General features: G+C 37.3%; 1 non-coding gene across 1 annotated transcript; it reads right to left on the reverse strand.

The window, feature by feature from the left end:
- Nucleotides 1-4828: 4828 nt before the first annotated feature.
- Nucleotides 4829-4935, reverse strand: LOC141715307 (small nucleolar RNA R71). The gene has a single exon (XR_012572074.1). It is a non-coding gene; the product is annotated as a small nucleolar RNA R71 (small nucleolar RNA).
- Between the last annotated feature and the right edge of the window lie 18254 nt (nt 4936-23189).

Consider the following 23189-nt stretch of genomic DNA (forward strand, 5'->3'; position numbering starts at 1 on the left):
AGCAGTATCTAACATATAGCACCAGTGACGAGACTTGAGAATATTACGACATATCAGGCACCTGATGCACATTACACTTGAAATTGGACTCTAGTAAGATGTGTACAAGTGTACTCCTGGTTGGTGAGTCAAAAGAGGAAGTCAATGCACCTCAGTTCATGGACTTTGCAGTTGCAGATCTATTGGACTATGCAATCTCTTCTTCACAATCTCACTTCAGATTGGTATGAACTAGTGTACTGCTCAAGTAATCGTCATATTTATAACTCTCTAATCACTAGGCACAATCATATTGTTTTATATGTGCAGTGAGTTTTAGGAGTAAATCAAACTTCTTTCTACATTAGTGATTTCTTATTTTATGTAAAATCTTTTGAAATCACTATTGTACATCATTACTCTCAAAAGATTAAATGTATAATTTTCATTCCTTATAGATCTTAAGTACATTTTATCTCTCTATATTGCCTTATGTTCTGTGATACAGGTTCAGTCTCCAATGGCTTTCTTTCATTGACAGTCATGAGGTTGAAAACCCACAACGTCTATCCCAGACTGTAAAGACAAACACAGAAACAGAACCAACCAACACTCTCTTACCACTAAATGTAGTATGAATGAGCGTGAGGGAGATAGTGCCTTAGTGCACCACATAAGGAAGGTTCTGTAGTCAATCCAGTAGCTCTGTCTCCTACATAGATGAGTAGTATTTAAACCGAGACAACTGCTAGCCCCCATACATCTTCTCAAAAAGATGTAATGGCTGAAAAGGCACAAAAATAGTTACTAGATTCATTCTCTCAACAGGGTGCGTCTATTGAAATTTGCCTGTCGGCCAAGGCATCCGATGTAGTGTCACCCCTTCAAATATAAACAATTCTTGATGCACAAGGAAAGGTTACACACACAAAGGATGAGTTGACGGAAACAAGAGTTTCGACCATTTTAAGGTCAGATTCGATTGTTCAAGGTTTGTTAATGGACCAATTGCCTTTACAGGTGTTAGGAGAGGATACTGATCCAAAAGCCATATGTCAGTGGTCAGTGTCTACCTCCCTAGGCTTAAATCCCCTGGATGCATCTACGGATAGTGGATCTGACATAGGTGCAGATCGGCAACTTGTTGACAATGATTCAGATATTACCTGATGAGTCACAAGGAAATGTCTTCACAGACATTAGAAGGGAACTTTGATCTTTATGCTAAATTCGTTGGATCATTGTTTACCTTCCCATAATTCAAATCTGGAACCCTAAAAGGGAAACTAGCAACTTGTAGATTATGACTCAGATTTATCTAATGAGTTTAACAAGGATGGGGATTTGCGAACTCCCATTGCACCATCCGTGACCTCCTTAAAGATGGCTAAGGTGATTTTCCTTGCAGGTACAGCTGGATTATGGAGCTATGAGAGAAGAGTGATACACTTGTGAGAATGAGTGTAAACACGAGTGGAGAGAAGAGTGAAACACATGTGAGGTACACTAAAACAGAATCACACACTCACAGTGAGGAAGAAAGAGAAACTACTTGTTATTTCTTTTCCAACCAAGTGAAATATGAGAACTCCTTCAGACGACGGCATACATTCCTTCTTTAAGGGGGAGATAAAAGCTTAAGTAATAGTTTGGAGGATTCCTCAACTAAGGGGGAGAAATAGCAGGAAGGAAGAAAAAGATCAAACATGTACACTACACCACACCATGTTGTTTGTAACTACGGATCCTATTGTACGGGAGAGGTGGTAAACACAAGGTGATTTTCTGATAAGGGAAGAAGCTGTTTTCTAAAAGGGGAGTACCATTGGTTTTTATCTGCGGATCCTATTGTACGGGAGAGGTGGTAAATGAAGGTGATCTTCTCTAAGGAAGTTGATTCTCATAGGGGGAGAAGCAAGAGAGATATGTGCTTCTCAACAGGAAATGTGGTTGTACAAAAGAAGATGAAACTACTTGAAGATATGTTCAGTCTAGAGGAACATCTATTTGGAATCTGGAAAAGGTTAAATGTCATCTAGAACTTTTCTGCTATTTACTTTGCATATCTGTTTATATATTTTTCTTATTTGTTAATTGAGTTATCCTCTAGGTATTTGTGTGTTATTGTCTAACAAACAAATAGGGGGAGATTGTAAGGCATATGTCATAGCCTATTTGTATATTCGAGGATTTAACTCAACTCAAATAAGAATGTAATAAGTAAATAGTGGATCTACCGTTAAAGAGATCTCGCAAAGTAACATCTGTCAAAGGATTCAAAAACAAGGCTCATCTACGGACTTGAGGAATTATAAAATGGAAGAAGTTCAATAAATTGATCAAGCCTTAGTGATATAAATCAAGATTATGGATTTAATCAAGTGACAGAGATCTCGTCAGGGTATCAGATAATTACAAGGATTTAATCTGAATTTAATCTGAAATCAAAGCCAAGACATGAAGAAACGTCACAGAAGTTAGTCACTCATGAACCAGACAGTACATCGAGTGTCAACATTGAAGTGGTGGACTTGATTCATAATTCTCAGTGATTTTCAGAAGATTTTCAGAAGAATGGTTGTTGTTCAGGATTAGTATTAATTCTCTATTAATTAATTAAATCATATAATTTAATTAAGAAAATAAATTATATCTGCAAAGATTAATTTATTTATTAATTGAATTAATTGATTAATTAATTCAGAATTAATATTAAGAATTTTCAGAAATTTAATTGGATTAAAAACAGTCTTAAATCAGCAAGACAATTGAAAATGAACTAGCATGACAATCAGGATTGTCATACCGATTGTCATGCCAAGTCATTTCAATTGTCCTACCGAAAGTTCTACTGGGAAGGAGATAGTCTTGCTAGTTCAACTGATTGTCTCACCGAAAGTCTTTCTAGTTCAATCAGATTGTCTTGCTGAGCTCAGGATTGTCTTGCTAAGCACAACAGATAGTCTTGCCGAAAGTCTTGCTAGTTGAAGTGAGTCTGTTGAATGATTGATAAAAACAAAAAGTAGCAGAAGACTCAATTAATCCAACATACAGAAATATACAAGAACAAAAACAGAGCAGTCGCAGAAGAAATATTTTATCCTTCATCTGCAAACTTCAAGAACATAATTTCTAGTTTGTAAAGTTAAATCCAAACCACTAGAAATCTTTATCTTGTTCTTGTGTAACTATCTAGCGGATCAAAATCCCTAGAACTTAATCTCAAATTGCGTTTAGAATTTGAATCTTTTTATTACAAAAATAGAGAAAGTTCATGTCGAATTTATTCTAGATTTGTGATAATTAATTTGAGATTAATTCCTTGTAATTGATACAGTTGTTGTAACACCTTTCAAGTTTAATAATATTCTTATTTAACTTGAATTTTGTTTCATATTTTTATTCCGCATTTAATTCGATTATTCGGTACTGTTTGTATTCAACCCCCCTTCTACAAACACATTGGGACCTAACAATGCCTTAGTATGTGGTGATTGTATGATATCCTAGTATTGGTTGCACGTATTCGTCTTATGAGCATCGCGAACTTATAAGATAGTGTGTTAATTCTTAATGAAGCGAAAGTGAATTTAAGGATTTAGAACTTGCTATGCTAGCAGAGGTTCATGTATTTGTTATGCACGATTTGTAGGTAATTTTAACCATCTTACTTGCCCTATGTAATCAAGATAGATAACTTGTGCTTAAACCGTTATATTGTCAAATTCTATAGACATATAGGGTCTCAATATAATTGGTGCCTATTCAACTTCTATCTCTTTTATGGATGTCTGATAGAAGGGTACTCGTGCAACGAAAGTTGGCGTTTATCAGTTTCGTGTTGTCTGATTAGTGTCATCACCATTGCATGCTTAGGTTAAGAATAATAAAGCTATTAAATGAAGTATTTAATAAAGTTAGAATCCCATGTTTATCATATATAGATATCAATTCAGTCAATCTTATTCTCGTAGTTATAATTGTTAGCGTAATTCTTAGTTATAAATAATCTCAATTTGTTATAGTCTTAGCATTGAGCGATAACCATACATTGTTACTTAGGTGCATAAATTAGAGAGTTAACCAATACAGTCTCTATGGGAACGAACTAGAAAAGATTATATACTACTTGCGAACTCGTATACTTGTGTGTATTATTAGCGCGTGTTTAGCGACTAACAAGTTTTTGGCGCCGCTGTCGGGGACTGCAGTGTTAATTTATAGTTTATGTGCTTTCCATCAGTGGTCGTTAAAGTTCATTGACTCGGACATTGTTACTTAATTGTTCCTTGTCTGGTTTTAGGTATTCTAGCGAGGGTGTATGCATACGCATTCGCGTACTCATAAGAGAACATTGGATAAAGCCGAGGAAGAACTTGTGGTAGTTCGTAGGGAAGTTTCTGAGGAAGAAAAGAAGTTAGAGGAAGAAGAGAAAGTTGAAGAGCCAATTGTAGTAGCTATGGGTGATCAAGCAGAAAATCTGAAGGCTTTGATGGACTATTCTAAGCCTAAGATTAATGACATTCAGTCTAGCATCATCAGACCAGCCATCAGGGCTAACACTTTTGAGATTAAGTCGAGCACGATCCAGATGATACAGAACTCAGTTTAGTTTGGGGGTTCTCCTACTGAAGACCCCAACATGCACATCAGGGATTTCATCGAGATATGCGACACTTTCAAATTCAACGATGTGACTGAGGATGCTATTAAGCTATGACTCTTCCTATTCTCTGTGAGGGACAAAGCTAAGTGCTGGTTACATTCTCTACCAGCAGGGTCTATCACCTCTTGGGAAGATCTTGCTCAAAAGTTTCTCACTAAATTCTTCCCCATAGCGAAGACTGCAGCAATCAGGAATACTCTTACTCAGTTTGCTCAATAAACTGGAGAATATTTGTGTGAGGCTTGGGATAGATATAAGAAGATGTTAAGGAAGTGCCCACACCATGGCATACCTGATTGGATGATTATCAACTATTTCTACAATGGATTGGGTGCTACTTCTAGACCCATGCTTGATGCAGTATCAAGAGGAGCCTTGTGGGCTAAGAGCTACGATGAATCTTATAAACTTATTGAACTGATGGCTGCCAATGAGTACCAGAATCCTTCCCAGAGACTGACTCAGGGAAAAGTAGCAGGAATTCTGGAGTTGGATGCAGCAACTGCTATCGCTGTCCAACTTAAGGCTTTGACAATGAAGGTGGACACTTTGGCTAATTATGGAGCTAATCAAATCACTAGTGTATGTGAGCTTTGTGCTGGTGCCGATGAGACTGATCAGTGCGTAATTTCTTGTGAATCAGCTCAGTTCGTGAGCTACTTCCAGCAATCACAGCAACCTGTGCCAACCACCTATCATCCTAACAACCGCAATCGTCCTAATTTCAGTTGGAACAACGCTCAGAATGCGGTTCAACAGCCTTATCAACAATATCCAGCTAAGCAGTACAACCCCCTAGTTTTCAGCAACCACAGTATGCACCAAGAAAATAACTCCAGCTGTAACAAGCTAATGAAAAATCTGAATTAGAGGAGTTGAAGCTTATGTGCAAGAGTCAAGCTGTTTCTATCAAGACCTTGGAAAATCAGATTGGGCAAATTACCAATGCCTTGCTAAATCGTCAACCTGGTACATTTCCTAGTGACATTGAAGTGCCAGGAAAGAAGGAAGCTAAGGAGCAGATAAAAGCAATCACTTTGAGGTCTGGGAAAGTTGCGAATCGCGTACAAACTTAAGAGTTAACTAAAGAAACTGGTGCTGAGAAAGAAGCAAAGCAGCAGGATGAAGAAGTGGAACCAAGGAAGCCTACTATTGAGCACACTCCACCTGAGGGTAATACAGGGGAGAAACAGATCTATCCCCCACCACCTTTTCCTAAGTGGCTGCAGAATAAAAAGCTAGACAAGCAATTTGAGAAGTTTCTGAAGGTGTTCAAGAAACTTCATATCAACATACCTTTCGCTGAGGCTCTCGAGCAGATGCCTAGTTATGCAAAGTTTATAAAAGGTATTCTCTCTCGGAAAGTGAAGCTTGATGATTTAGAGACTGTCGCTCTCATGGAGGAATGCAGTGCTGTGCTGCAACAGAAGTTGCCTCCAAAGCTTAAAGATCTAGGAAGCTTTACTATTCCATGTACTATTGGAAAAGTGTCTTTTGACAGATGCTTATGTGACTTGGGAGCTAGCATCAATCTGATGCCTTTGTCAATCTTCAAGCAGTTGGATCTACCGGATCCTAAACCGACGTATATGACTTTGCAGTTGGCCGACTGTTCTATTACATATCCGTGAGGTATTGTGGAGGATGTTTTGGTCAAGGTTGATAAACTCATCTTTCCTACTGATTTTGTAATTCTTGATTTCGAAGAGGATTAGAAGATTCCCATAATCTTGGGAAGACCTGTAATAACCCCAATTTTTGAGAAATTTTGAAACCCTTATGAATAGTGTTTTTGCTGATCGAGAAAACTTTTCATGCCACACTATGTAGGGGTTCTGATATGGATATTCTGAGATTTTATTAGTACTTTATATGGGATATAAGTGTATGTAAAGATCGTCAGAATCCAATTCCGAACACTTTGATTTTTCCCGGAAATCCACTAGATACGGAGAGAATTGAGTATAAGGTAACAGGATAAAAAGGATTTAAATTAAAGGATTATAAGAGAGGATCATAAAAGGAATACAATGTATTGAGAAAGGTTAAGGGAACCTAAGTAATAAGATCCCGGGTATGATCCTTCAAACGATAAATGAAAACGAAAGTTAAGCGAACCGTATAACATATCAGCGGTCATTAGGCAAACAATTAGGAAGTTAAGCAAAGGGATTAGAGGAAGTGATGTCACCCAACCAATGAGAAGAGGACAAGGAAGGGAGGATGACATAGCAATGTGATGTAAGCATGACATAGGGAAGGAGGAGATGTGGTGGAATATTAACCACACAAAACCAAGGGCAACTAGGTAATTCACTAAAGCAAACAACAAAAATCAACCAACCAAGCAAATCATTTCATGTTCATCAAACAAAACACAAAATTCTCTCTTCTTCTTCCTCATGCTCTCGGGTGGTTTCTTAAGAAATGGGAAGTCCAAGCTCCTCCACTTGTTATTTTCCAAGGTAATTATCCTAGCTCCTCCTAGTTAAGTTACATACTTCCTATAAGTTTAAGCTTCTAATTCCAAGCCAATCTTTTTCTATAAATCATCAAAGAAGATGGTGAATAGTGTTTTCAAGAACTAAAATTTGTGTTCTTGAAGTTTTGTTTAGATTAAGCTTGGTTAAGGGCTTTAAAGGTGATTCCAAGCCATCCTCTTGATTCTCCACTCTCCAAGGAAGGTATAAACTACAAACCCTAGCTTTAGTTTTGAGTATTTAGGAATGGTTATGAGTAGTATAGTATATGTGAAGCATGAAACTTGTTTGTTTAAGAGTTTGGGTTGGAATGGTGGTGATTGATTTGTTGAAATCTTAAGATTTGGTTAAAGAATGTAGTATAGTTTAAATTCAAGTTTTAGGAGTAAGTAAATGGATTATAATGAGTTGGTTTGGGGCTGTTGTAATGTATTTTGGATGGAGTTTGGATTGGGTTATGAATTGGGGTTGGATTGTGGTTGTTTTGAGTTGGTTTAAATTTGGGAAATCGCGTAAACATAGCCGTCGTAATGTCCGATTTACCGTAGACTGTTTTTGTTCTTAACATCAGAACCCTTGAACTCACTGCTAGGTTTTGACCATTGTCATGTTTAGATAGTTCATGTTACGAGCTTCGTTTTGATATGTGGTTCGTTTGATTCTGATGAACGGTTTAGGAGAAACGACCGTTTCAAGTAACGGCGTTTCGCGAACGAAACTTTTTCCCCTCGCATTACTTTGAAATGTAGGTTAAAGACCGAAAAGGGTTAATTAATGCATGAAACATTTATGGTAAGTGTTTTAGGCAGTTGGTAAGTCACTCGCGAAGGAATCGCTTTAAAACTCGTAAAGGTTAAATTATTAAAAATGGTGGAGCCGAGGGTACCCGAGTGACTTAAGCGAATCAGTGAGCGCAAAACAAGCGTTAGAGTCTAAGTTAGTTAAAGTATAGATTTACAAGTGACTTTGGTTTAATTCCAACTTACTTGTTGCTTATAGGTTACCAGACTCGTCCCGAGCCATTCGTAACCCCCAGTCGCTCAGGCAAGTATTCTATCCGTTATACTGTTGTTGTGATGTATACACTTGTATATGCATTATCTTGCGATAGATGCATGTTGGTTATTTAGCAAATTCTTGCGATATATTGTAGCATGTGATATGGTATATATGCATGCCTGTTTCATATTCTTGAAATATATATCTGTTGGTTCATTTGATAATACCTATGCTAGAGGATAGCGGTATCTTGCATATACCCTTAGTATAGGGACCCAAAGGTGAAAATATTTTTCTAAAACCGGGAGTCGAGGATCCCGAGTAGATTTTGTATATATGGATATGGATATATATATATATTTAAATATATATGTATATATGGTTATAGTTTTCCAAACTATTAATCGAATAAGGTTTATTCGATAACTTGAAACTTTATTTTATTATTAAATATTATTTCGAATATTATTCGAAGGCGTATGACTCCTTTTATTATTTATTGAATATTATTTGAATATTCATTCGAGGACTTATGACTCTTTTATATTATTATGAATATTATTTGAATATTCATTTGAGGATCTATGACTCCGATAATGTGCTGTAATATATTCTTTATTTTATTAAAGAGTAAGGTGTTAATAATCAAACTTATTTTCGATTATTCAAATAAAGATAATACTTTCATATAAGTATATCTTTGGTTATTTAATGTTTATTTCAAGTATAAGTTTTAATACTTCTACTTCAATTATTTTTATAAAGATTATTCTTTATGGGAATATTATTTAAATAATAATATTCAGTCATTTTCTAAATATTCTGGGGACTGATTTACTTCATTAAATCAGCCTTACTCCAAACACTCTTTAAAGTGTTTTCGAGTCTTCAAAATGATTTTTAAAAGTCAGAGCGGATCCCAAAACTCATTTTTTTATATTTAAGATCTTCCTTTTTAAAGGGGATTTAAATACTCGCTCAAAACCCGTGGAATCCGGCTCTGTGGTGTATTTTATATTCGCAACGAGGTTGCAGATTTGGTAAATGAATTGATTACTTGCCCAACGTTCGGGAAGTAAGCCCATCTCATTGAGTCGGCATAAGCGACAGGCCGGGGTACGGTCTATTATTGTGTAAGTGGCTGGGTGGCAGTCCATCAACGCGTGAGGGGCCGGGGTACGGTCTAGCGCGAGGTCCTAATGCGGCCAGGGTGATGACCGGTGAGGAATTCATCCATCTACAGTAGAAAAGGTTACTTATTGGTATCTTTGCCTGATCAGCGAGATATCGGGTTTATGCCAAAATTCTTTTCCTTTCCAAAATTCATTGGATGTTTCAAACTCTGTTCATACTTTGCATAACAGAGGTTCCAGGAAATGTTTAAAGGGATATATATATGTGGATATATATATATCGGGGCTAAATAAAGTATCTCATAACTTTTTCATTCAATAATATTTCAAAGATTGAATCTATTCAAGTCTTATCTTGTGGTCTCATCAGTGGGATGAACTTTTGAAATTGATTATAACTTGAACGGTGGTAGTTCAAGTAGTATTTGGGAATGATATAAGTGTAGTGAAGTATTTGGTAACTTCATCTTTTAAACTTATATCTAATTAATAATTGTCTTATGAATGACAAAGATTTTCAGAAAAAACGTTGAGACAAGGTTAGATATATGAGATCACCTTGCAACGATATTTTTATACAGTTATACAATGGGACTTTGTGTATATTATGCATGGAAGAGGACTTCCATTACTTTGAAAAGTATATATGTATATATACTGAATATTTTGCGACTTCGTCGCATTAAGATATCAAACTTGGTTCATTTCTTTTGACCAAGATTTTCATGAGTATTATGAGTAGACTCATATACTATTAATCATTATACATATTATTTTGGTGGGCTTGCTGCTCACCCTTGCTTTCTTCTTTCATCACACAACATCAGATAGATAAGATGAACAGGACCAAGCTCCCAATTCGCGATCGGATAGGAAGCGTTTCGCAGCTTCCTATAGGCATTGAAGTCACTGTAGCTGAGGTAGGGAACTACCAATAGACTAGGCTTCAACTTTTGATGTACCAGATTTATGTATATTTATGAATTGTAATAATGGCAATGAAATGTAAATTTATTCAGAACCTTTTTAAGGTGTATTGACATATAATTGTGGAATAAAACGACTTGTGATTATTTTTGGATGTTCATCTCTGAGACTATAACGTGCGGTGTGTGTGTTTATTGTGGGGTCACAGTACAGAGTAGTTGAGAAATTATTAAGATTGGGTGTTAATAAGGGAAATGGAACTCGTGACAACCCGGATCCCCGACCCCGGATCTGGGGGTGTTACAGAAATGGTATCAGAGCTAAGCGTTATAAACCTCAGAGATGATGCGACGATATAATAATAAACTCACAAAGATAATAAGAACTCTTGCCAAGTTCATAGTCGGACTACCTAACGTAGTACTGACAGTTAAAACCCTTATGGGAACCCTTATAAATATCGTGATAGGAGCGTAGTTCGTTATCGTATATGGTAGCGGGACTCCGAACCCTGAGGTTGAGGAGCAACATCGCGATGATGTTTTATTACTCATAGGAGATCAAATTATGGATCCAATAGAGCGTCCTAACGCAGGACCGGATGATGTTGATATTGAGGAGGTAGCGGTTGAGGAGGTTGTCCTAGAAGGGATAGTTGTTGAGGAGGATCCCAAGGAGGATCCTGGCAAGATTGGATAAAGGACCACTGATGAATTGATGACCATGGTTAGGGCAACTCCCAGAGGTAGGATTGGCCGGTCACTACCGGAGGTTCGTTCAAGTTATAAAGATAGTAGCCCCTTTAACGCGGCTTACTAGTAAGACTGAGAAGTTCGAATGGACAGAGAAATGCGAGAATAACTTTTAAGAACCGAAACAAAGGTTGGTGACGTTCCCTATGTTGGCGTTGCCGGATGGAAAATGAGATTTTGTGATGTGTAGTGACGCTTCGCATAAGGAATTAGGGTGCTTCTTATACAGCACAGCAAAGTAATCGCGTACGCGTCAAGACAATTAAGGGAATATATAATTCGATATCCCCACCCATGAGCTTGGTCTCGTGGCAATAGTTTTTTTTTTTTCCCTAAAGATTGGAGGCACTACTTGTATAGAGAGAAGTGCGAGAATTACCTAAGCCATAAAGTGCTCTAGTACATTTTTCACGTAGAAAGAGCTCAACATATGCCAAAGGAGGCAGTTAGAGCTAATCAAGAATAATGATTGGGAGATTCTTTATCATTCGGGGAAAGCCAATATGGTGGCTGATGCCCTTAGTAAAAAGGAGAGACTCAAGATGATGATGTCTTTTGGAGAGTTTATAAGAGATTTTGAGAAAATGGAAATAGTAGTGAAGGTAACCGGAGCCGGTACCGAAAGGCTGTTTGAGATTGCAATACAGTCTGAATTATCGGAAAAGAACACATTGTGCCAGAAAGAGTGATGAATGAAGGCAGAGAGCCAACAAATAGATAAGAGGTTAATACCGAGAAAGATGAGAAGGGAATAATGAGGTATTCCTACAGAATTTGGGTTCCAAATGTTCAAGAGCTTAAAGATGAGATCTTAGATGAAAGCTAGTTTGAGGAATAAGATTTAGAGCAAACCCTGAATGTGATAGTCAGGGAGGACGCCATCAAGATAGAAGGAACCCATAACATAATGAAGTGGAAAATGAGGATTTTAACATATAAGATAACCCCAAGTATGGGGAGTAGGAAGAAATATTTAGACTGAGAAAACAAAAGTCGAGCGAGATAAGGAGACCCGAGACGGTACTCCTATACGGAAATTCATGGACCTGTCTAAAAAGAACTTAGACTATTATCCCCAACCACCACCTTGAGGAAACAATGCGGTAGGAAATTCTTTCATGACCTTTAAGTCGCTAAGCTCTCAGAGTTCCAAGGAACAGGTTGACCCAGTCGAGGCAAGAGCCTGGCTAAAGGAAATAGAGGAATCATTTGAGATTCTAAATGATTGACGAATCACAAAAGACTATTTTTATCACTTACCCTCCTAAGAGAGAGGCCACCCGCTGGTGAAAGGCCAAGGAAGGCACGGAGCAAGAGATTATAATAAACTGATTAAAGTTCAGTCAATTGTTTTCAGGAAGGTACTGCCCAGAGTTATGGAGATAGTGTAAAAGCTTTAGAGCCAGAACAAAGGCGGACGAGTATGATGAATTGTGAATCTAAGTTGTAAAAAGTTGTCAAGATTCGTTCTAAGGACACGAATCCAGAATGATGGGACGTTTGAAATCTATGCTTATGTTGTGTTGGTTCATGAATTAATGATAAGAGAAAGGAAAATAAAAAGGAATTGAAGTGGAAAGGAATATAAAGGCATTAGAGTTTGAGGAATGATAAGGGAGTTGGGTATGGGGAAACCCTAAAGACTCGTAGCAATAGAAATAGAAAAGTATGCCTTCGTCAGGATGAGGGTGATTCACCATGAGTTAAATTGATGGTTGAAGGAATAAGAGATACATATATTTTATCCCCTGTAAGTTGGGAGGATTTGAGGAAAACTTGAGATAGTTCGAAGGTTAAATATGAGACGCGGATAGACTGAGGAGACAAGGAAGTAAGAAATTAGGAAAATTGGATGAAGGAAGTAACCTTCAAGAATGTGAAGTGTAAGATCGGTGGCTTGATACCCAGAAAGGGAGACGCCAGATATGAGAGATATCCCAACATTGAGGTGACTGTTGAGAAACAACAAAAGTAAATAAGGAATTATTAAGAAGAAGTTCACGTTGAACACGACCAATATCTTCCAGAACATCCTTGTTATCGTTACCAAATTAGGCAAGATAAGCGGATGACCATTGTTATCTTTTGGAGGCCATATGGATTGACCTCAATTTGAATAAGGATGCTATTATGAAATTAGGTATCGACTATCGAGGTGGGAATGATGAATAAGATAATCTGTCAAGGATATATGACTTGATTTATCCATGGATGGATGCAGGTACCTTTTAAAGGTGGAATTAAGGCTAGAACATCGGTAACTTAAAATGAATCCTAGGGGAATGCATAAAGGTTTGCATTTCACCCTTAATAGGGACGGTATGAGTTTTGACAGTATGATTTGGAAAGGGTTAAGGTAACAATAACCTTTAAGAATTAGTGGAGAAATTTTCAGAAGTATATAGACAATGGTTCTAGTAATAGTAAATGGTATTTTGATATGCCCTGTATTTAGGGAACACAGGAGGAACGATTGAAGGATAACCTTAGAGGTTTCCAAGGAGAAAGGTAATATTCAAAATTCTCAGGAATAAAAATGTTGATAAAAGAAATATGACGTAATTATAATGATGCCAAGTGGGGCACGTGTTAAACCACGAGAAAGGATGGATCGAACCAGTAATGGTCGAAATTGTTCAGGGAAATTAGGACTTAAGATAAAAGATGTTCTAAGTATGATTGAGAGTCAGTCGTGACAGTGATTAACCTCTAAAGACTGAGGCAATAACTTATGGAAAAATGGTGATATTTTTTTTTTACTCATCAGATTTTAAGGGAAACATCTTCACTCAAGCAGTGATCGGAAATAAGGTAGAAAATTTATTTGGAGGTGGTTAAAATGACATTGACTGTAAGGAAATTTTACTATCACGAAAGGCCAAAGAGGTGGCCGACACTCTAAAGGTAAGTGGATAATTATAGGCGCGTGTGCCAAAAGAAAACAGTGATGATGGTTAAAAATATGAAGGTTGAATTATGGTTTGGATGATCGACATTCCTTCTGATGACTGTGCAATACCCAACCGTAATAGTAGTTGGTAAAGGTATAATTCGTGTAATCGCCATGAACGGGCTATCTATCTTAGAAGATACTATCTTGAGAATAAGCCAGGACCATGTTTCAAAAAGGACTAGACGAACCTTTGAGTAAGTCTTCTATTTAAGGCATATGATTTAGAATGGTATTAACCTGCTATCGTTGCTTTGAGCGAAACTCTTCTGCAATTTTATCTGCTTCATGTCATGTATGTATGTCAGAATCAGGAGTGTACTCCATGAATCAAGAATGGTGATTATGTTAACTCCTTAGAATAATTAGATACGACATATATGGACTCCGTATGGTTAGATATTAAGATTTCATGGAAAGTGAATGATGACAGTAGGTCAGTGGTGGACCATAGTAAGGCAGCAATGATTCTGCGAGTAATGAGCTGATTACAACCATGAGAGTTGTATTGGAATGGGTGTTGAGATTGAGTACCACTAATCGGGTCGTGGTAGTGTATAAGTTATCATTGATAGACTAATTAAGTAGAGTATCTACCTATTGAATATTTATTCTTTCTTATCAATAGAGAGCCGTATTATTATATGAGGAAGGTTGCGGTGCAAGCATAGAATTCTAGTAATGATGATGTCTAGAATGAGATCCCAGGTTCGATTTTCGATATCGAGGGAGTTTCAAAGGTAATTGTGTATAAGCTAGAGGAAGTGTATGGGTCCATAGAATGATGGACGGAATAGCAAATATTTAAGCATGTGAAATGCGATGCGATAATACTCGATGTTGATATAAATATATATATGTTTTGTTCTCCTATGACAAACCTCTATAGTTCAGAGGTAGATTCCAAGCCAGATATTTTATGGCAATTTTTTTTTTTCATATATATACAATTCTCTTCAGTTCGCTCTTTTCTCTTCTTTTCATTTTCATGTAAGCTGAGAAGAACAACCCTTCCAGAAAGGGGAGGTATTGCCGAATGACTATCTATCTGTGTGATAGAAGCCTAGTAGGATACCATCTATTGTTTAATTGCTTGTCAAGTACTAAAGGCTGGCCACCTTCTGTACTAACTATGCAATAGGACAAGTGTTCGTGATCATAGTGATCTCTCAACAAATTCCTTTACTTCTATTTGATTGATCAAATTCCGGAAAATAGAAACAACTGAAAAAGGAGTAATAAAGTGGTGGTAGTATGCGGAATGGGAACACGTTCGTGATACTAAGGTTGACGTGGTTATTAAAAGGTTATAGAACGCTAACGAGCAAAAGTATAACCAGTATAATATTAGGAACGGAAGGTGATAGCGATTACGAACTGGAAAAGAATGGGTATTGAGAAGCAAGAGCTCTAATGATTGGAAGCTATGATGAGAGTCTGTGTACTAGACTTGAAAGAATTTGGAATGATCACTTAATTCGGATTGAGTTATCTTACGACAATAGATCATATGTCATTATCGAGATGTCGCCTTATGAGATCCTTGAAGGAAGACAATGTCGATCTCCCTTATGTTAGGATGAAGTTGTAGAGCGCAAGATGCTCGGACCCGCAGTAGTCCAAAGGACCAAGGGTATGATAGATCTAATCAGAGGACGGCTGGTAGTAGCCCAAGATGGACATGATAAGTATGTTGATTTGACACGAAAGGATAAAGAGTATGAAATAGGGGACCTATAATGTTATAGGTATCCCTTGGAAAGGATTGATGAGGTTCGGAAAGAAAGGAAAGCTAAGTCTACAATTTGTTGGACCCTTGGATATATTAAGACATTTGGGAAGTTAGCATATGAGCTAGCCCTACCCCCGAACCTGTAGCAAGTTCATAACGTGTTCCACGTATCAATATTAAGGAAGTGTAATTCGGATGCCAGACAAATAGGGGCATATGAGCGCATAGACATGCAACCAGACGTAACCTATATGGAGCAACCAGGAAGGGTATAGAGTAAAAAGGAACGAGTGCTTAGGAGAAGGGTTATCAAACTAGTAAGAGTTTGATGGTAGAACCCCAATGTGGGAAAATTTACTTGAGAGTTAGAAAATGTAATGCTAAGAAAGTATCCCCATTTGTTTTCAATCTGATTCCGGGACGGAATCCTTTTAAGGAGGGGAGACTGTAATAACCCCAATTTTTGAGAAATTTTGAAACCCTTATGAATAGTGTTTTTGCTGATCGAGAAAACTTTTCATGCCACACTATGTAGGGGTTCTGATATGGATATTCTGAGATTTTATTAGTACTTTATATGGGATATAAGTGTATGTAAAGATCGTCAGAATCCAATTCCGAACACTTTGATTTTTCCCGGAAATCCACTAGATACGGAGAGAATTGAGTATAAGGTAACAGGATAAAAAGGATTTAAATTAAAGGATTATAAGAGAGGATCATAAAAGGAATACAATGTATTGAGAAAGGTTAAGGGAACCTAAGTAATAAGATCCCGGGTATGATCCTTCAAACGATAAATGAAAACGAAAGTTAAGCGAACCGTATAACAGATCAGCGGTCATTAGGCAAACAATTAGGAAGTTAAGCAAAGGAATTAGAGGAAGTGATGTCACCCAACCAATGAGAAGAGGACAAGGAAGGGAGGATGACATAGCAATGTGATGTAAGCATGACATAGGGAAGGAGGAGATGTGGTGGAATATTAACCACACAAAACCAAGGGCAACTAGGTAATTCACTAAAGCAAACAACAAAAATCAACCAACCAAGCAAATCATTTCATTTTCATCAAACAAAACACAAAATTCTCTCTTCTTCTTCCTCATGCTCTCGGGTGGTTTCTTAAGAAATGGGAAGTCCAAGCTCCTCCACTTGTTATTTTCCAAGGTAATTATCCTAGCTCCTCCTAGTTAAGTTACATACTTCCTATAAGTTTAAGCTTCTAATTCCAAGCCAATCTTTTTCTATAAATCATCAAAGAAGATGGTGAATAGTGTTTTCAAGAACTAAAATTTGTGTTCTTGAAGTTTTGTTTAGATTAAGCTTGGTTAAGGGCTTTAAAGGTGATTCCAAGCCATCCTCTTGATTCTCCACTCTCCAAGGAAGGTATAAACTACAAACCCTAGCTTTAGTTTTGAGTATTTAGGAATGGTTATGAGTAGTATAGTATATGTGAAGCATGAAACTTGTTTGTTTAAGAGTTTGGGTTGGAATGGTGGTGATTGATTTGTTGAAATCTTAAGATTTGGTTAAAGAATGTAGTATAGTTTAAATTCAAGTTTTAGGAGTAAGTAAATGGATTATAATGAGTTGGTTTGGGGCTGTTGTAATGTATTTTGGATGGAGTTTGGATTGGGTTATGAATTGGGGTTGGATTGTGGTTGTTTTGAGTTGGTTTAAATTTGGGAAATCGCGTAAACATAGCCGTCGTAATGTCCGATTTACCGTAGACTGTTTTTGTTCTTAACATCAGAACCCTTGAACTCACTGCTAGGTTTTTACCATTGTCATGTTTAGATAGTTCATGTTACGAGCTTCGTTTTGATATGTGGTTCGTTTGATTCTGATGAACGGTTTAGGAGAAACGACCGTTTCAAGTAACGGCGTTTCGCGAACGAAACTTTTTCCCCTCGCCTTACTTTGAAATGTAGGTTAAAGACCGAAAAGGGTTAATTAATGCATGAAACATTTATGGTAAGTGTTTTAGGCAGTTGGTAAGTCACTCGCGAAGGAATCGCTTTAAAACTCGTAAAGGTTAAATTATTAAAAATGGTGGAGCCGAGGGTACCCGAGTGACTTAAGCGAATCAGTGAGCGCAAAACAAGCGTTAGAGTCTAAGTTAGTTAAAGTATAGATTTACAAGTGACTTTGGTTTAATTCCAACTTACTTGTTGCTTATAGGTTACCAGACTCGTCCCGAGCCATTCGTAACCCCCAGTCGCTCAGGCAAGTATTCTATCCGTTATACTGTTGTTGTGATGTATACACTTGTATATGCATTATCTTGCGATAGATGCATGTTGGTTATTTAGCAAATTCTTGCGATATATTGTAGCATGTGATATGGTATATATGCATGCCTGTTTCATATTCTTGAAATATATATCTGTTGGTTCATTTGATAATACCTATGCTAGAGGATAGCGGTATCTTGCATATACCCTTAGTATAGGGACCCAAAGGTGAAAATATTTTTCTAAAACCGGGAGTCGAGGATCCCGAGTAGATTTTGTATATATGGATATGGATATATATATATATTTAAATATATATGTATATATGGTTATAGTTTTCCAAACTATTAATCGAATAAGGTTTATTCGATAACTTGAAACTTTATTTTATTATTAAATATTATTTCGAATATTATTCGAAGGCGTATGACTCCTTTTATTATTTATTGAATATTATTTGAATATTCATTCGAGGACTTATGACTCTTTTATATTATTATGAATATTATTTGAATATTCATTTGAGGATCTATGACTCCGATAATGTGCTGTAATATATTCTTTATTTTATTAAAGAGTAAGGTGTTAATAATCAAACTTATTTTCGATTATTCAAATAAAGATAATACTTTCATATAAGTATATCTTTGGTTATTTAATGTTTATTTCAAGTATAAGTTTTAATACTTCTACTTCAATTATTTTTATAAAGATTATTCTTTATGGGAATATTATTTAAATAATAATATTCAGTCATTTTCTAAATATTCTGGGGACTGATTTACTTCATTAAATCAGCCTTACTCCAAACACTCTTTAAAGTGTTTTCGAGTCTTCAAAATGATTTTTAAAAGTCAGAGCGGATCCCAAAACTCATTTTTTTATATTTAAGATCTTCCTTTTTAAAGGGGATTTAAATACTCGCTCAAAACCTGTGGAATCCGGCTCTGTGGTGTATTTTATATTCGCAACGAGGTTGCAGATTTGGTAAATGAATTGATTACTTGCCCAACGTTCGGGAAGTAAGCCCATCTCATTGAGTCGGCATAAGCGACAGGCCGGGGTACGGTCTATTATTGTGTAAGTGGCTGGGTGGCAGTCCATCAACGCGTGAGGGGCCGGGGTACGGTCTAGCGCGAGGTCCTAATGCGGCCAGGGTGATGACCGGTGAGGAATTCATCCATCTACAGTAGAAAAGGTTACTTATTGGTATCTTTGCCTGATCAGCGAGATATCGGGTTTATGCCAAAATTCTTTTCCTTTCCAAAATTCATTGGATGTTTCAAACTCTGTTCATACTTTGCATAACAGAGGTTCCAGGAAATGTTTAAAGGGATATATATATGTGGATATATATATATATCGGGGCTAAATAAAGTATCTCATAACTTTTTCATTCAATAATATTTCAAAGATTGAATCTATTCAAGTCTTATCTTGTGGTCTCATCAGTGGGATGAACTTTTGAAATTGATTATAACTTGAACGGTGGTAGTTCAAGTAGTATTTGGGAATGATATAAGTGTAGTGAAGTATTTGGTAACTTCATCTTTTAAACTTATATCTAATTAATAATTGTCTTATGAATGACAAAGATTTTCAGAAAAAACGTTGAGACAAGGTTAGATATATGAGATCACCTTGCAACGATATTTTTATACAGTTATACAATGGGACTTTGTGTATATTATGCATGGAAGAGGACTTCCATTACTTTGAAAAGTATATATGTATATATACTGAATATTTTGCGACTTCATCGCATTAAGATATCAAACTTGGTTCATTTCTTTTGACCAAGATTTTCATGAGTATTATGAGTAGACTCATATACTATTAATCATTATACATATTATTTTGGTGGGCTTGCTGCTCACCCTTGCTTTCTTCTTTCATCACACAACATCAGATAGATAAGATGAACAGGACCAAGCTCCCAATTCGCGATCGGATAGGAAGCGTTTCGCAGCTTCCTATAGGCATTGAAGTCACTGTAGCTGAGGTAGGGAACTACCAATAGACTAGGCTTCAACTTTTGATGTACCAGATTTATGTATATTTATGAATTGTAATAATGGCAATGAAATGTAAATTTATTCAGAACCTTTTTAAGGTGTATTGACATATAATTGTGGAATAAAATGACTTGTGATTATTTTTGGATGTTCATCTCTGAGACTATAACGTGCGGTGTGTGTGTTTATTGTGGGGTCACAGTACAGAGTAGTTGAGAAATTATTAAGATTGGGTGTTAATAAGGGAAATGGAACTCGTGACAACCCGGATCCCCGACCCCGGATATGGGGGTGTTACAAGACCTTTCTTGGCAACTGGCTGAACCTTGATAGATGTGCAGAAGGGTGAGCTTACAATGCGAATACTGGATCAAGATGTGACTTTTAATGTGTTCAATGCTATGAAATTTTCTACTGATAATGAGGAGTGCTTAAAATGGAGTTGGTCGATTCGGTGGTCACGTCAGAACTTGATCAATTGTTAAGGTCTGATGCCTTAGAAAAAGCCTTCTTGGGAAATTCAGATAATGAAGATGACAAAGGTGAGGAGCAATTACAATATTTGAATGTTTCTCCCTGAAAAAGGAAGATTGATATGCCTTTTGAATCTCTTGGAATGGAAGAATTGAACAAAGCTCCTAAACGCCTCAAGCCTTCTATTGAGGAAGCTCCATCTCCTGAGCTTAAGCCTTTACCTGAGCATTTAAGGTATGCGTTTTTAGGTGATGCATCTACTCTGCCTATTATTATTGCATATGACCTTTCAGGTAGTGATGAGGAAAGGCTATTGAGGATTCTTAGAGAGTTCAAATCGGCAATTGGATGGACTATATCGGATATCAAGGGGATCAACCCTTCTTACTGTATGCATAAAATTCTGCTAGAGGAAGGTAGCAAGCCTACAGTCGAGCAGCAAAGAAGACTTAATCCTATCATGAAAGAAGTAGTGAAGAAGGAAATTCTGAAGTGGCTAGATGCAGGGATTATCTATCATATCTCTGATAGTTCATGGGTAAGCCCGGTTCAATGTGTACCAAAAAAAGGTGGAATTACTGTGGTAGTAGATGAAAAGAATGAACTTATCCCTACCAGAACAGTCACGGGCTGGAGGGTCTGCATGGACTATCGGAAGCTGAACAAAACCACTAGGACGGACCACTTTCAATTGCCCTTCATTGATCAGATGCTTGACAGGTTGGCCGGTCATGAGTATTACTGTCTTCTGGATGGCTATTCGTGTTACAATCAGATTTGTATCGCTCCAGAACATTAAGAGAAGACTACCTTCACTTGTCCATTTGGTACTTTAGCCTTTAGACGAGTTTCTTTTGGTCTGTGTGGTGCACCAACCATATTTTAGAGATGTATGATGGCCATCTTTTCGGACATGATTGGCCTGAATGTGGAGGTGTTCATGGACGACTTCTCAGTCTTTGGAAATTCTTTTGATGAATGCTTGCAGAATCTGGGACACGTTCTCAAGAGGTGTGTTGAGACCAATCCGGTTCTCAATTGGGAGAAATGTCATTTTATGGTGCGTCAGGGCATTATTCTCAGGCACAAGGTTTCTAATAAAGGCCTAGAGGTGGACAAGGCCAAGGTGGGGGTCATTGAGAATCTTCCTCCACCAATTTCTGTTAAGGGAATTCGCAGTTTTCTTGGTCATGCGGGTTTCTACAAGCATTTCATCAAGGACTTCTCAAAAATTTCAAAGCCTTTATGCAGTTTATTAGAGAAAGATGTTCCTTTTAAATTTGATGACGAGTGCCTTGCAGCTTTTAAGATATTGAAGAAGAGTTTAATCACGACACCTGTTATAACTGCACCTGATTGGAATGAGCCTTTTGAGATGATGTGCGATGCAAGCGACTAAACAGTTGGAGCAGTTCTTGGGCAGAGGAAGAACAACATATTTCATGTAGTCGACTCTAATTGGTGCTCAACTGAATTACACTACTACGGAGAAAGAACTTTTGGCTATTGTCTACGGTTTTGAGAAATTTCGATCTTATCTACTTGGGACTAAGGTGACAGTTTTCACTGATCACACCGCCATTCGATATCTCATCTTAAAGAAGGACTCGAAGCCTAGATTGATTCGATGGGTTCTTTTGCTCCAGGAATTTGAACTAGAGATCAGGGATAAAAAAGGAACTAAAAATCAAGTTACTGATCATCTCTCACGTTTAGAGAATCCTAATGCTACTTCATTGGACAAGACATTGATAAATGAGTCTTTTCCCGATGAGCAGCTGTTTGGAGTGCAAAAAGAAGAACCGTGGTTTGCAGACATTTTGAACTATCTTGTGAGTAATATCATGCCTCCCAACTTATCTTATGCTCAAAGGAAGAAGTTTCTTCATGAAGTGAAGTGGTATATGTGGGATGGGCCATTTCTTTTTCGCCAAGGAGCTGACCAATCATCAGGTGATGTATTCCTTACAGTGAAACGGGGGGGGGGGTAGGGGATCTTGCGAGATTGCCACTCAACGGCTTATGGAGGACATTATGGTGGAGAAAAGACAGCAGCTCGTGTTCTTCAAGCAGGTTTCTTTTGGTCAACATTGTTTAAAGATGCTCATCAGTTCATTTTGAAATGTGATCGATGTCAACGTGTGGGTAATATGTCTAAAAGGGATGAGATCCCTCTTAATGTGCTTCTCGAGGTTGAGGTCTTCGATGCATGGGGAATTGACTTCATGGGGCCATTTGTCTCGTCTTGTAATAATCAGTATATCTTGTTGGCAGTTGATTATGTGTCGAAATGGGTTAAAGTTAAGGCATTGCCAACAAACGATGTGAAAGTGGTGTTAAATTTTCTGCACAAGCAGATATTCACAAGGTTTGGAATTCCAAGAGTCATAATCAGTGATGAGGGGTCGCATTTTTGTAATCGCAAGTTCACTGCCATGATGAAAAGGTATAATATGAATCATCGCATCGCTACGGCTTATCATCCTCAGACAAATGGTCAAGCTGAGGTATCTAACAGAGAGATCAAACGCATTTTGGAGAAAGTGGTATGTCCATCAAGGAAGGATTGGTCTTTGAAGCTTGATGAAGCTGTTTGGGCGTATAGAACAACATATAAGACTCCATTGAGAATGTTTCCATTTCAGTTGGTTTATGGTAAGGGGTGTCATTTTCCTGTGGAGCTCGAGCATAAAGCATATTGGGCTTTGAAGAAATTGAATCTGGACTTAGATGCGGATGGAAAGAAGAGGATACTTCAGTTGAATGAATTTGACGAGTTTCGACTTCAAGCTTATGAGAACAACAAGATGTATAAGGAGAAAGTCTAGAGGTGGCACGATCGGGG

This window comes from Apium graveolens, chromosome 3 (assembly GCF_009905375.1).
Source record: "Apium graveolens cultivar Ventura chromosome 3, ASM990537v1, whole genome shotgun sequence".
Classification (NCBI taxonomy): Eukaryota; Viridiplantae; Streptophyta; class Magnoliopsida; order Apiales; family Apiaceae; genus Apium; species Apium graveolens.